The following is a 12175-nucleotide window of genomic DNA, read 5'->3' on the forward strand; positions in this document are numbered from 1 at the left end:
ACCATCTAAACATTCAAGTTCCCTTTAGCTTCCACAAAATGAACCTAATTCTACTCTTTGGAATCATACAGAATAAACTTAAACTTGTTCCTCGCTGACCCCTTCAAAGCCTTGAACATACCTCTCATGGTTCTCTTGAGCCTTCTCTAAGCTAAATACCTCTGGTTCCTCTGCTTCTCCCACCATCTCCTTGTTTTCCGTTCTCTCAGTATCCTGGTCACCTGTCTCTGAATATATTCACATTTATCTCTATTTCACTTATATATGAGCAATAGAATGGCCAATTTGGAATATGAGAGGACTCTTACTTCTTTTGTTCTACCTGCAAGAGTCCTAGTAGAACCACTTATGTGCCTTCACTTTTTTTTTTTTTTTTGGCGACAGAGTCTCGCTGTCACCCAGCCTGGAGTGCAGTGGTGAGATAGCTCACAGCAACCTCCACCTCCCAGGTTCAATCGATTCTCCTGCCTCACCCTGTCAAGTAACTGGGACTACAGGTGTGCTAATTTTTGTATTTTCAGTAGAGACAGGGTTTCACCATGTTGGTCAGGCTAGTCTTGAACTCCTGACCTCGTGATCCGCCCACCTCGGCCTCCCAAAGTGCTGGGACTACAAGTGTGAGCCATCACACCCGATCACACCTTCACTTTTTTGGCAGCCATTTTTGGAGTCATTGTGGACATATTCCAATCATCTGGAAGATAATCCCAAGTTGGCTACTTAACTATCTGTGCCTTAGTTTCCTCATCCGTAAGTGGAAATAATAATAGAACATATTGCATGAAGTTTTGTGGGTTTTTTTTTTTTTTTTTAGAATTACAATGAAAAACACTGCCTAGGACTGGGTGCAGTGTCTCACGACTGTAATTTCAGCACTTTGGGAGGTTGAGGCTGGTAGATTGCTTGAGCTCAGGAGTTCAAGACCAGCCTGGGCAACATGATGAAACCCTGACTCTACCAACAAAATACAAAAAGTTAACTGGTTGTGGTGGCACATGCTTATAGTCCCAGTTACTCAGGAGGCTGAGGTGGGAGGATTGCTTGAACCTTGGAGATGGAGGTTGCAGTGAGCAGAGATCGTGCTATTGCACTGCAGCCTGGGCAAAGAGTGAGAATGTCTCAAAAAACTTTTTTTTAAAAAAACCACTGCCTGATATTCAGAAGGAGATCAATAAGCATTAGCTTTTAATACTGTCACATGTATTCTAACAAGTTCTCCGAATCCTGTACTTAGTTTTTATTTTACTTTAAAGAGAACAGACGGTGCAGACAGGAAACAAACCCATTGTGGTCCGATATTAGCTAGTGAGAGAGAAGTGAACTAAAACATGTGTCTAAAAGCTGATGGGCAAAGGAAGGTAGGCCTTTGGGCACTCTCTCTGGATGGTAGCCTTTATCTCTAGCATATGCCTTCCTTATTGGGTTATACTTGTTCCTTCTCTTGAAATATCCTGCTCCCTGTCTTAAGCCTTCCTGGTGGTAACTGCAGGCAGTGATCACGATAGAGTCAAGTCATCACCTTGGAGTTTAGCATCCTCTGGTTGCCGCTCTGCATTGCTTGACCATAGACGCAGGGGACAGTACGCTGAGGTTCTGCCCCACCACCTTAGTCTGGTTCATACTCAGCTGCACGACAGCTGCTGAAAGCGTGAGTGCCACCCCTGTGTCCTTTGTGAACTGCAGGCAAGTATTCACATTTCCTGTAACTCAACACCACCAGGCTTCCCTGTGATTTTGATTCTATGGGTAGATAGTGCTAATGAGTGTTAGGATTTATCTCCCAAATTACTAAAAAACTAAAGCATACGACACACCTATGAGAATGGCCAAAATCTAAAACACCAAATACTGGCAAGCGTGTGGAGTGACAGGAACTCTCACTCATGGATACGGGGAATGTGAAGTGGTACAGCCACTTTGGAAGCCAGTTTTACAGATTTTTTAGCAAACCAGGCATACTCTTACCATACAATTCAGCAGTTGTGCTTTTTGGCATGTACCCAAATGAACTGAAAACTGATATCCACACAAAACCCTGCACACAGACGTTTATAGCAACTTTATAATTACTGAAACTTGGAAACCACCAAGATGTCCCTCGGTAAGTGAATGGATAAACTGTGGTCAATCCAGACAATGGAATGTTATTCAGCACTACAAAGAAATCAGCTATCAGCCGGGCGCGGTGGCTCAAGCCTGTAATCCCAGCACTTTGGGAGGCCGAGGTGGGTGGATCACGAGGTCAAGAGATCGAGACCATCCTGGTCAACAAGGCGAAACCCCGTCTCTACTAAAAATATAAAAAATTAGCTGGGCATGGGGGCGCGTGCCTGTAGTCCCAGCTACTCGGGAGGCTGAGGCAGGAGAATTGCCTGAACCCAGGAGGCGGAGGTTGTGGTGAGCCGAGATCACGCCATTGCACTCCAGTCTGGGTAACAAGAGCAAAACTCTGTCTCGAAAAAAAAAAAAAAAAAAAAGAAATCAGCTATCAAGCCATGAGAAGACAGAGAACCTTAAATGCACATTACTGAGTGAAAGGAGCCAGTCTGAAAAGGCTACATGCTCTATGGTTCCAACCATATGACATTCCGGAAAAGGCAAAACTATGGAGACAGTGGTTGCCAGAGGGGTGGGAGGAGGAGAGATGAACAGGAGGAACATAGGGGTTTTTTAGGGCAGTGAAACGACTTCGAAGAAGGATACACATCATTATACATCTGTTCAAACCCATAGAATATATAACAGCAGAGTGACTTATTTATTTTTGAGACAGAGTCTTGCTCTGTCACCACGCTGTAGTGCAATGGCGCAATCTCGGCTCACTGCAACCTTCGGCTCCTGGGTTTATGCGATTCTCCTACTTCAGCCTCCTGAGTAGCTGGGATTACAGGCCCACACCACCACATCCGGCTAATTTTTTGTATTTTTAGTAGAGACAGGGTTTCACTATGTTGGCCAGATTGGCCTTGAACCCCTACCCTCAAGATCCGCCCGCCTAGGCCTCCCAAAGTGCTGGGAAGTAGAGTGACTCTTAATATAAACTATGGACTTTGGGTCAAAATGCCGTGTCAATGTGGGTTCATCAATTGTATCAAACGTACCACTCTCGTAGGAAATGCTGTTAGCAGGTGAGGTTGTGAGTATGTGGGATCGGGGGTATATGGAAATTTCTTACCTTTCACTTAATTTTGCTATGAGTCTAAAACTGCTCCATAAATAAAGTTTATTAATTAAAAAAGTACCTAAGGCATATGTTGACCAGCTCCCTTTCCCTCCACAGAGCTAGGCTGCCTCGTTCCCCAGTGCTTCCCCTGCCCTGGAAGTGCAGTGATGAGAATTGGTTTTAAAAAGAAAAAAGAGGAGAGGGGAGGGGAGGGGAGAGGGGAAGAAGGGAGGAGGGAAGGGAGGAGAGAGGGAGACGGGAGGAGGGGGGAGGGATGGGGAGGGAGGGAAGGGGGAAGGGAGGAAAAAAAGGGACGGGAGGAGAGGGGAGGGATGGGGAGAGAAGAGAGGAGGGGGCGGTGAAGAGAAGAGGGAAAGGAAGAAGCAAGAGAAGACCACACTGCAATTTGAAGGTTGTAAGTTCCATATTCCTGAATTCAGAGAAGCGTGCGTCAGGTTTTACAGGAAGCCTGTACTTGGTTCCGGTTCTGACTATCCCACAAACCAGTTACGTGATCTTGGGCAAGTCCCTTTTTCATCAGTTTCCTATCTCTAAACTAAGCGAGTTGTAATAAAATCCCTTCCCTCCCCCGTCTGGCTGTGATTCAGCCTCATAACAACAGGATGGGTGTGGGGGAACCTGCTCTTGGCCAGCAGGTGGCAGCACTGGCTTCTCGCTGTGGCAGCTGCCAACGAACCATTTCTGGTCACGCTCTGGAGGCTTTATCTTCAGACCTGCAGCTTCAGCACTTGGCACTACTGCCGCGCCCCTCCTTACCTACAGGAAGCTTCCAGCATGACGTCCTTGGGGCATCCTGGATAGAATTATTTTTAGGAGAAGGCAGACATGCAGACATAAATAATCCACGAAGGCTTCAGGAACAGGAATTAAAAGGTTGATGATCTTTTTAAAATATATTTTTTTATTTTTGTCACGAGCCCCATGTCTGTCAACTCAAGGGTCAGGGTATTGTTTTCATTCTCTATTTTTTCGCACTAAGTCCAGTGTGCCTGCACAAACAGTAAGTCTTCAGAAAGTGTACATTAATAAGTGCATTAAATAATATTTTCTCTTTTTTGAGATGGGGTCTTGCTCTGTCGTCCATCCGAGGCTGGAGTGCAATGGCACGATCTCGGCTCACTGCAACCTCTGCCTCCCAGGTTCAAGCAGTTCTCCTGCCTCAGCCTCCAGAGTAGCTGGGATTAGATGGCCGCCACCGCACCCGGCTAATTTTTGTATTTTAGTAGAGACGGGGTTTCACCATGTTGGCCAGGCTGGTCTCCAACTCCTCAGCTCAGGTGATCCACCCGCCTCGGCCTCCCTAAGTGCTGGGATTACAGGCGTGAGCCTCCTTGCCCCCGCCAATAGTATTTTCATTTGATCATTTCAAGCTAATTCTCATAGACTACCTTAGAAGTAGGAACGTAATATTTATTGAATGAGTAAACTATACAGAGATAAAAATTACTTAACATCAGCTATACTAGTCAAGCTGGGCACCAGGGTTACAATGACAGGTAAGAAACACTCTGCATGGTGGTTACCGAAATGCACCTGGGACCTCACTGGATTGGATCCAGTTGCCACTTCTTTGTGCCCTTGGGTAAGTTATTTAACCTCTGTGTTTTATTTCCCTTGTTTGTAAAATGGGGATAATAATAGTGTCCGCCTCCTAAGTTCGTTGTGGGTTAAGGCTGATAAGCTTTGGCTCTGCATCCCCACCCAAATCTCTTCTTGAGCTGTGATCCTTAGTGTTGGCGGACGGGATAGTGAGAGGTGATTGCATCATGGGGGCAGGTTTTCCCTATGCTGTTTAAACCACAAGATATGATGGTTTAAAAATGTTTGGACCTCCCCGCTCACTCTCTCGCGCGCTCTTCCACGGTAAGAAGGTGCGTGCTTCCTCTTCGCTTTCTACTGCAAGTTTCCTGAGGCCTCCCAGTCATGCTTCCTGTTATGCCTGTGGAACTGAGCCAATTAAACCTCTTCTTAAATTACCCAGTCTCTGGTAGTTTTTAACAGCAGTATGAGAATGGATTAATACAACAGGTAAAGCACTCAGAATCCTGCTGGGAAAACGGATCATTAAAAGACATAGCTATTCGGCCGGGCGTGGTGGCTCACGCCTGTAATCCCAGCACTTTGGGAGGCCGAGGCGGGTGGATCACGAGGTCAAGAGATCGAGACCATCCTGGTCAACATGGTGAAACCCCGTCTCTACTAAAAATACAAAAAATTAGCTGGGCACGGTGGCGCGTGCCTGTAATCCCAGCTACTCAGGAGGCCGAGGCAGGAGAATTGCCTCCAGGAGGCGGAGGTTGCAGTGAGCCGAGATTGCGCCATTGCACTCCAGCCTGGGTAACAAGAACGAAACTCCGTCTCAAAAACAAACAAACAAAACACACAGCTATGAAGGGGCCTGGCAGGCACCCTAAACTGGCTTTAGAAGGCTGGAGAAAGCTTCCTGAAATAGGACTCAGCCAGGTGAAGAGCTTTACAGGTTTGGGACACAGCGTTTGGTGCCGGAGAAGTTTTGGAGCCTGGGTCCTTCCCATTTGGTCCGGCTGGAGCTCTCCTCAGCAAGGGGAAGTGCGTGTGATGACTTGGGGGGAGCAGGAGCTGCATGCCCTCAGGCTTATGTGCCAGGTGGTAGGGTTTAGGACCTTATCCTGCCAGCTGTGGGAGACACTGAATGTCTTTTCTAAGGAAGTACATGGACCACGTTTCTGTTTTAGAAAGACCACCACTCTTGGCCAGGCATGGTGGCTCACATCTATAACCCCAGCATTTGGAAGTCTGAGGCAGAAGGATTGCCTGAGGCCAGGTTAGTGACCAGTCTGGACAACATAGTGAGGCCCCATCCCTTTCATTAAAAAAGAAAAAAGTAGAAGGACCACCATTCTTTGAGAATGGGTTAGAAGACAGCTGAGTCAAGATGAAGACTGGGAGACAGTTGCTGTTGCAAGCTTGGAATTGGGGTGGCCTGCAAGAAAGAAGTGTCAGTGGAGAGAGATGAGTGTGTTGATTTGACAGATAATAGAGGAGGAAGAACATATTGAAATCAAAGATGGGCTTTTCAAGGCGGATGCTCAAAATTAACAAATACACTCAGAGAGGCTAAGGACTGAACAGTTTCAAGCATTTGCATGGTTGTCATTACTTGCTAAATGGACTGTTAACATTTGTCCCTCCTGCTGCACTCCAAAGCCCAGCCTTTCACCCCCACCTTCCCCCGTCACCTGCTCATAAAGCTTCCCGTCTGTTAATGGTACCAGCCCCTGCCGTCATGACTCCTCTCTTCGGTCCCGGAGGCGGTCATGTTTTGCCAATGCTCTTGAACATCTTCCTACATATTTCTTACACTCCTCTTATCCTCTTATTCCCACTGCTGCTGAAAATCCAGTTCCTTCTTCTCTGACTGAGTTCTGGAATGGCTACATAATTAATTGGTCTCTCAAATTCAGATTCCCATCTGATTTCAGATTTTCAATCATTGGTAGGATAAGCTTGCTAAAATACTAAGCCCTATTTATTACTCTACTTCAAATCTGGCCTTCAGGATACATACCAATTGCTTAGCCTGGAAGGTGGGCTTTTAAGGCCTGTCTCAACCCAAATCCCCATGCTGCAACCACACTGGCCCCACTCTCCTGCCCTGAACCCTTGTGACTGGCTGCTCCAGCTGGAATGTCTTTGCAAGAGTATTTCACATGATTCTGCCTCAAAACACCTGCTTCTGACTGCTACACGTTGGGTTTATGAGTTGGTCCTTGTTGTTCCCCCAGGCTCTTCTAGGACTGCCACTGTTTGGGGCTGTCTCCTCTCTGAGTTCATCAATGGCAGGATTCTGTGGCTCTCATCTTTATTTTTTATTTATTTTTACTTTTTGGAGACAGGGTCTCATTTTGTTGCCCAGGCTAAAGTGCAGTGGCACGATGATTATAAGTCACTGCGGCCTTGATCTCCCAGGCTCAGGTGATCCTCCCACATCACCCTCCCGCCCGCCCCCACACCAACACCCATGATCCCTGAGTAGCTGGGCTAATTTTTAAATGTTTTTCTAGAGATGGAGGTCTCATTATGTATCCCAGGCTGGTATCAAACTCCTGGGCTCAAGCAATCCTCCCACTTCAGCTTCTCAAAGTGCTGGGATTACAGGCATGAGCCACCACACCCAGGACCAGCCCTCATCTTTATATCCCAGAACCTGGCATAAGGTCAAGGCTTGGAAGACCTTCAGCAAGCTCTGTCTTGTTCTCAGATGCATTGTAGCACTTTGCAATGTGTGAGACATTATAGGCTATAAATTATATTGAGTGAGTAAGGAGTGTATGCTGTCTACTCACCAGAAAGTGTCAGCTACCAGACCACCGCACCTCCATACCATGAAAAATAAAAAAGGATATGGAGGACTCTGTGAGCTTGTGTGCATATAACCTGATACAACTATCTAAAACGTTGCCAATCCCTGCTTGGTCTGCACCAGTGTCATCCAATAGAACTTTCTGCAATGAAGGAAACATTCTGTGTCTGCACTGATCAATATGGTAGTCACAAGAGGTACATGTAGCTACTGAACACTTGAAGTGTGGCTAGTGTGACAAAAGATATAAATTTTAAATGTTATCAATTTTAATTAAATTTAGCTGGGTACAGTGGCTCATGCCTGTAATCCCAGAACTTTTGTTTTTCTTTGAGATGGGGTCTCAGTCACCCAGGCTTGAGGGCACTGGCACAATCACAGCTCACTACCACTTCCACTTCCCAGGCTGAAGCAGTCCTCCAAGCAGTCCTCCCTCGTCGGCATCCTGAATAGTTGGGACTACAGGCATGTGCCACCCACCCTACCTGGCTAATTTTTTGTAGAGAGAGGGTATCACTGTGTCAGACCAGGTCTCACTAACGCAGGCCCCTGTCACAACTGTCCTAGCACTGACTGAGTAGCTAGGTTAAACATTAAAAGCTGATTGAGCCAGTGCCCTTATACAAAGGCCGGAATTTAAGAGCCTACCAAGAGTTTTGCCTAGGCTTTTCCTGGGCCTTGAAGCATGACAAGATAATGAAGGAATTCTTAACAGGACCCTTTTAGGATTAAACAAGTTTTATTGGGGGTCTGAAGAAACTCTCCAGGACTTCATAAACAAGTTTATTGGGGTCTAAAGGAACTCCCCAAACCTTTATGATTTAATAGGAGACAAAATAAGGGTAATCACCCCAGCACTTACACCTATTTAGAATAAGTAAATTTAATGAGGCTCCAGAAGAAGGTCTTCAGGACTCAGAGCTTAGTTATAGATTAAAATAAGTTAATCACTTATGTCTTTAGATGAATGCACACTTACACACAGACATATAGCTTAGAAGGTATATAAACTCAGGAAAACTCTTAATTTAGAGTTGGTCTGGTGGTAATTTCCAGGCCTTTTCCCTGTAACTGGTTACAGAAATAATTCTCTTCCTCCCCAGTTCATCTACATCTCATTATTGGGCTGTGAGAAATAGCAGTCCGACCCTCAGTTTGGTCTGGGAACATCACCATATTGTCCAGGCTAATCCCAGCAACTTTAGGAGGCTGAGGCAGGACTGATTGAGCCCAGAAATTCAAGACCAGCCTGGGCAACATAGCAAGATCCAGTCTCTACAAAAAATTAACTAAAAATTAGCCAGGCGTGGTGGCGTGCACCTGTAGTCCCAGCTCCTCAGGAGGCTGAGGTGGGAGAACTGCTTGAACCCAGGAGTTTGAGGCTGTAGTGAGCTGTGACTGTACCACAGCACTCCAGCATGGGCAACAGAGCAAAACCCTGTCTAAAAAAAAAAAAAACACTACCACCTTAATGGCCACATGTAGCCAGTGGGTGCCATAGGTCTCTGCCTATCTGCATTAACCTTAACATGCCAAAACAGAATCAATGAAGGTTGAACTGAGAAGTTTCTATAGCACAGAATGATATCAACTTGGATGAGAAAGGAGTTACTAATATGTAAGAGAAAATATATCAGGCTGGAGAGGCAAACCCTTTTATCAATATGTAGTTATCCTATTCTTGTGATGCCAGGATGTCAAATTAGTGCTTACTAACAGATTAGATATTAGTCTAATGCACAGGTCCTCCACTGGCTAAGCTGCTCCTAGTTCTCTATCCTCTTTCATACGATCCTTCTGCCTCTACCAGAAGAACCTGCATTTTGCCTTGACTTTAATGCATGTCTACTGATGGGAGGAGGAGGTATGAAGGGTAGCCATAGAAGAAACACAATCTAAAAGCTTGAAATTAATTTGAATAGACACAATTTACAATAGAAACCGCAAATATTTTACTTTCTCTTATGGTATTTTTTAGGGCGAATATGGAAGAGACCCAGTTATTTCTAGCCAAGTACAAGCTCTCCTAAGTTTACTTCATGTATCTCTCGGGTATTTTTCTCTCTTGCTCAACCTCAATTAGTCAGCACTAAATAATTACCTCGACCTCCTCTCCAAGAGCCTGGTGTGTCAGAGGGATGCAGGCAGCACTCAGCAGTGTGATCTCCTTGCCAGCAAGGCAGTGTTGGTTCGTATTCCTGCAGCCCCATGAGCTTGGTTCAGCTTCCTTGGCTGCAGGACACTGAGCAGCGTGCACTCGCTGGCCGCTGGGAACTCTGTGTTCCAGAGATGCTTGACATTCTTGGTACCCAGGTACTTGAGCAAGCTTTTCAGAAAGTTTTCCCCTCTACTGAAGCAACCTTCTTCAGGAATAGCTTACAGGTAAGTAAGAGACTGAGGCTTTTCTGATAGGAGCATCCAGATGCATTATAGACAAACATCTGGGATTCTGCTGGGCTGGCAAGATCATGGACAGGGTTTTGTGAAATGTTCCACATTCCTTTTGTTTGTGTGTTTGAAAGAGATCTCGCTCTGTCACCCAGGCTGGAGTGCAATGGCACGATCTTGGCTCACTGCAACCTCCGCCTCCAGGGTTCAAGCCATTCTCCCACCTCAGCTTCCCGAGTAGCTGGGACTATAGGTACAAGCCACCATGCCATAGCACTATTTATTACTGTCTATTACAAATGCCCAGCTAATTTTTTGTATTTTTAGTAGAGACAAGGTTTCACCATGTTGGCCAGGCTGGTCTTGAACTCCTGACCTCAAGTGATCCACTTGCCTGGGCCTCCCAAAGTGTTGGGATTACAGGCATGAGCCACTGCACCTGGCCACATGTTCCACATTCCTATGGGTCTATTGTACATTCTAAGAGATTCCCTACAAAATATATTTAAAAGTTGTTTCTTTTAAAAGAAACTTTGCAATTTAAAAAATAATGCTATTCAAAGGCGGAGAAAGAACCAAAATGTAGTCTAGTATTGAAATTCAGTTTCCTTGGAGTCCTTAGCAGAGAAAGTGGAACCTCAGGCCTTAAGATGGTCTTTAGCTTTGCTCGATCCCCCACTCCCATGGCAGAGCAGTGACTCAGGTATAAACACCTGAAATTATGTAATGCCCTGAGGAGCAAAGTAACCACAATTTTGTCAGCCCCACAGCATGGAAGGCAAGGCTTGAAAGCAAATCTGCAAGACATCCTCCTCACAGAGGTAGGGAGATTTTTAAAAACAAACCAACCCAGCCCCTCCTCATATTCTGGAACACTAAAGGCCAGCTCCACAAAGCCCACATTGAAGAAATGGATGGACAAACAAATCTAAAACCCTGAGCCAAGAAGGGACAATAGCTTTATATCCTGTTTGCAGGAGGTAATGGCAGCTGGAAGCAGCAGTTCCCTAGGAACCCCTCTGAGCTTTACATCTCTGTGTTCTTTGCAAAGACAGCCAGGTCTCCCGTAGATTCTAGAGCTCCCTCCAGCCTTCCACTCCCAGTTGTTATTCTAACAACCCAAGACTCAGTCAAACTTGAGAGCAGCCAGTGTGCTCTATGGCCAGCTCCTGATGGCTTTAGAAAGGATGTGAGGAGGGCAGGGAAGCTTGAGAGCCACTTTCATCGCTCTCAGATACTAGATCCCATTTCCGAGGCCAAGGACATGACTGATCCTGTGTTGCTTCTCTGAGGCTGCAAATTATTTCTATTTGGCCTATTATTCCCCCTTAATAGCTCATGAAGGCAAACGACAATTACAGCACTATTTGTAATAGACAATAACAAAACAACTGGAAACAACCTATCCAGAGGTTCAGAAACAGTTTAAAATGTTCCGGCGCCTCTACAGAAGAGAAAGCCCTGTAGGTGCTGTTACCTAATGACCTAGTTCTTCATGCTGAAACTTCTCTGCTGTAATGCTAAGGGAAGAAAGCAAACTGCAGAGCACCACAATCCCATTTTGAGTTTAAAAATAGGCAAAAAAAATCTTTACCAGAATCACGTCTGGATCCTGATTGGAAAAAACTACTTGTAAAATGCCATTTTTTGAGACAAGGAAAAATTGAATACTAACTGGAAATAATAGGTAAAACCAAGGATTTTGTTTTAAAAATGTTTTAGAACATTTTTTTGTTAAATATGAAAAGCTACTGTGATTTTGTAAGAAAATGCCCACATTTTAAAAAGATGCACAGTGAAGAATGTAGGGGTGCACTTACATGATCTGGGGATTTTTGAAATAATTCAGAAAAAAGGAAAAAAGAAAAAAGGGGCTGGATAAAATAAGTATTAAAGATAAGTGTATAGGGTTGATTTTACTATTCTCTCTTCTTTTGTATATGTTTACTTTTTTTTTTTCCATCTCACCAATTTGATAAAAAGTAGAAAATTTCAATCAATCATCACTCAATCCTTTCATTTCCAAAAGGGTCAAATAACTTACGGGGCATAAAAGAATCTATTTTTTTAATGTCTTCAAGGAACAACTAGAACTTTTTAAGCAGTTTTCAGTATGATGATACAAATAAATGAAACAATTATCTTTTAAGTTTCCTGTCTAACTGGGCATTTCAAACAAAAATATTAATAGTGATGAAGTTAGTTGAAACATGCTCTAAAATACCCACATCGTTTGACACCTCTGGGAAATGTAAGTGGCC

The sequence above is a fragment of the Callithrix jacchus genome, chromosome 18 (assembly GCF_049354715.1).
Source record: "Callithrix jacchus isolate 240 chromosome 18, calJac240_pri, whole genome shotgun sequence".
NCBI classification, from domain to species: domain Eukaryota; kingdom Metazoa; phylum Chordata; class Mammalia; order Primates; family Cebidae; genus Callithrix; species Callithrix jacchus.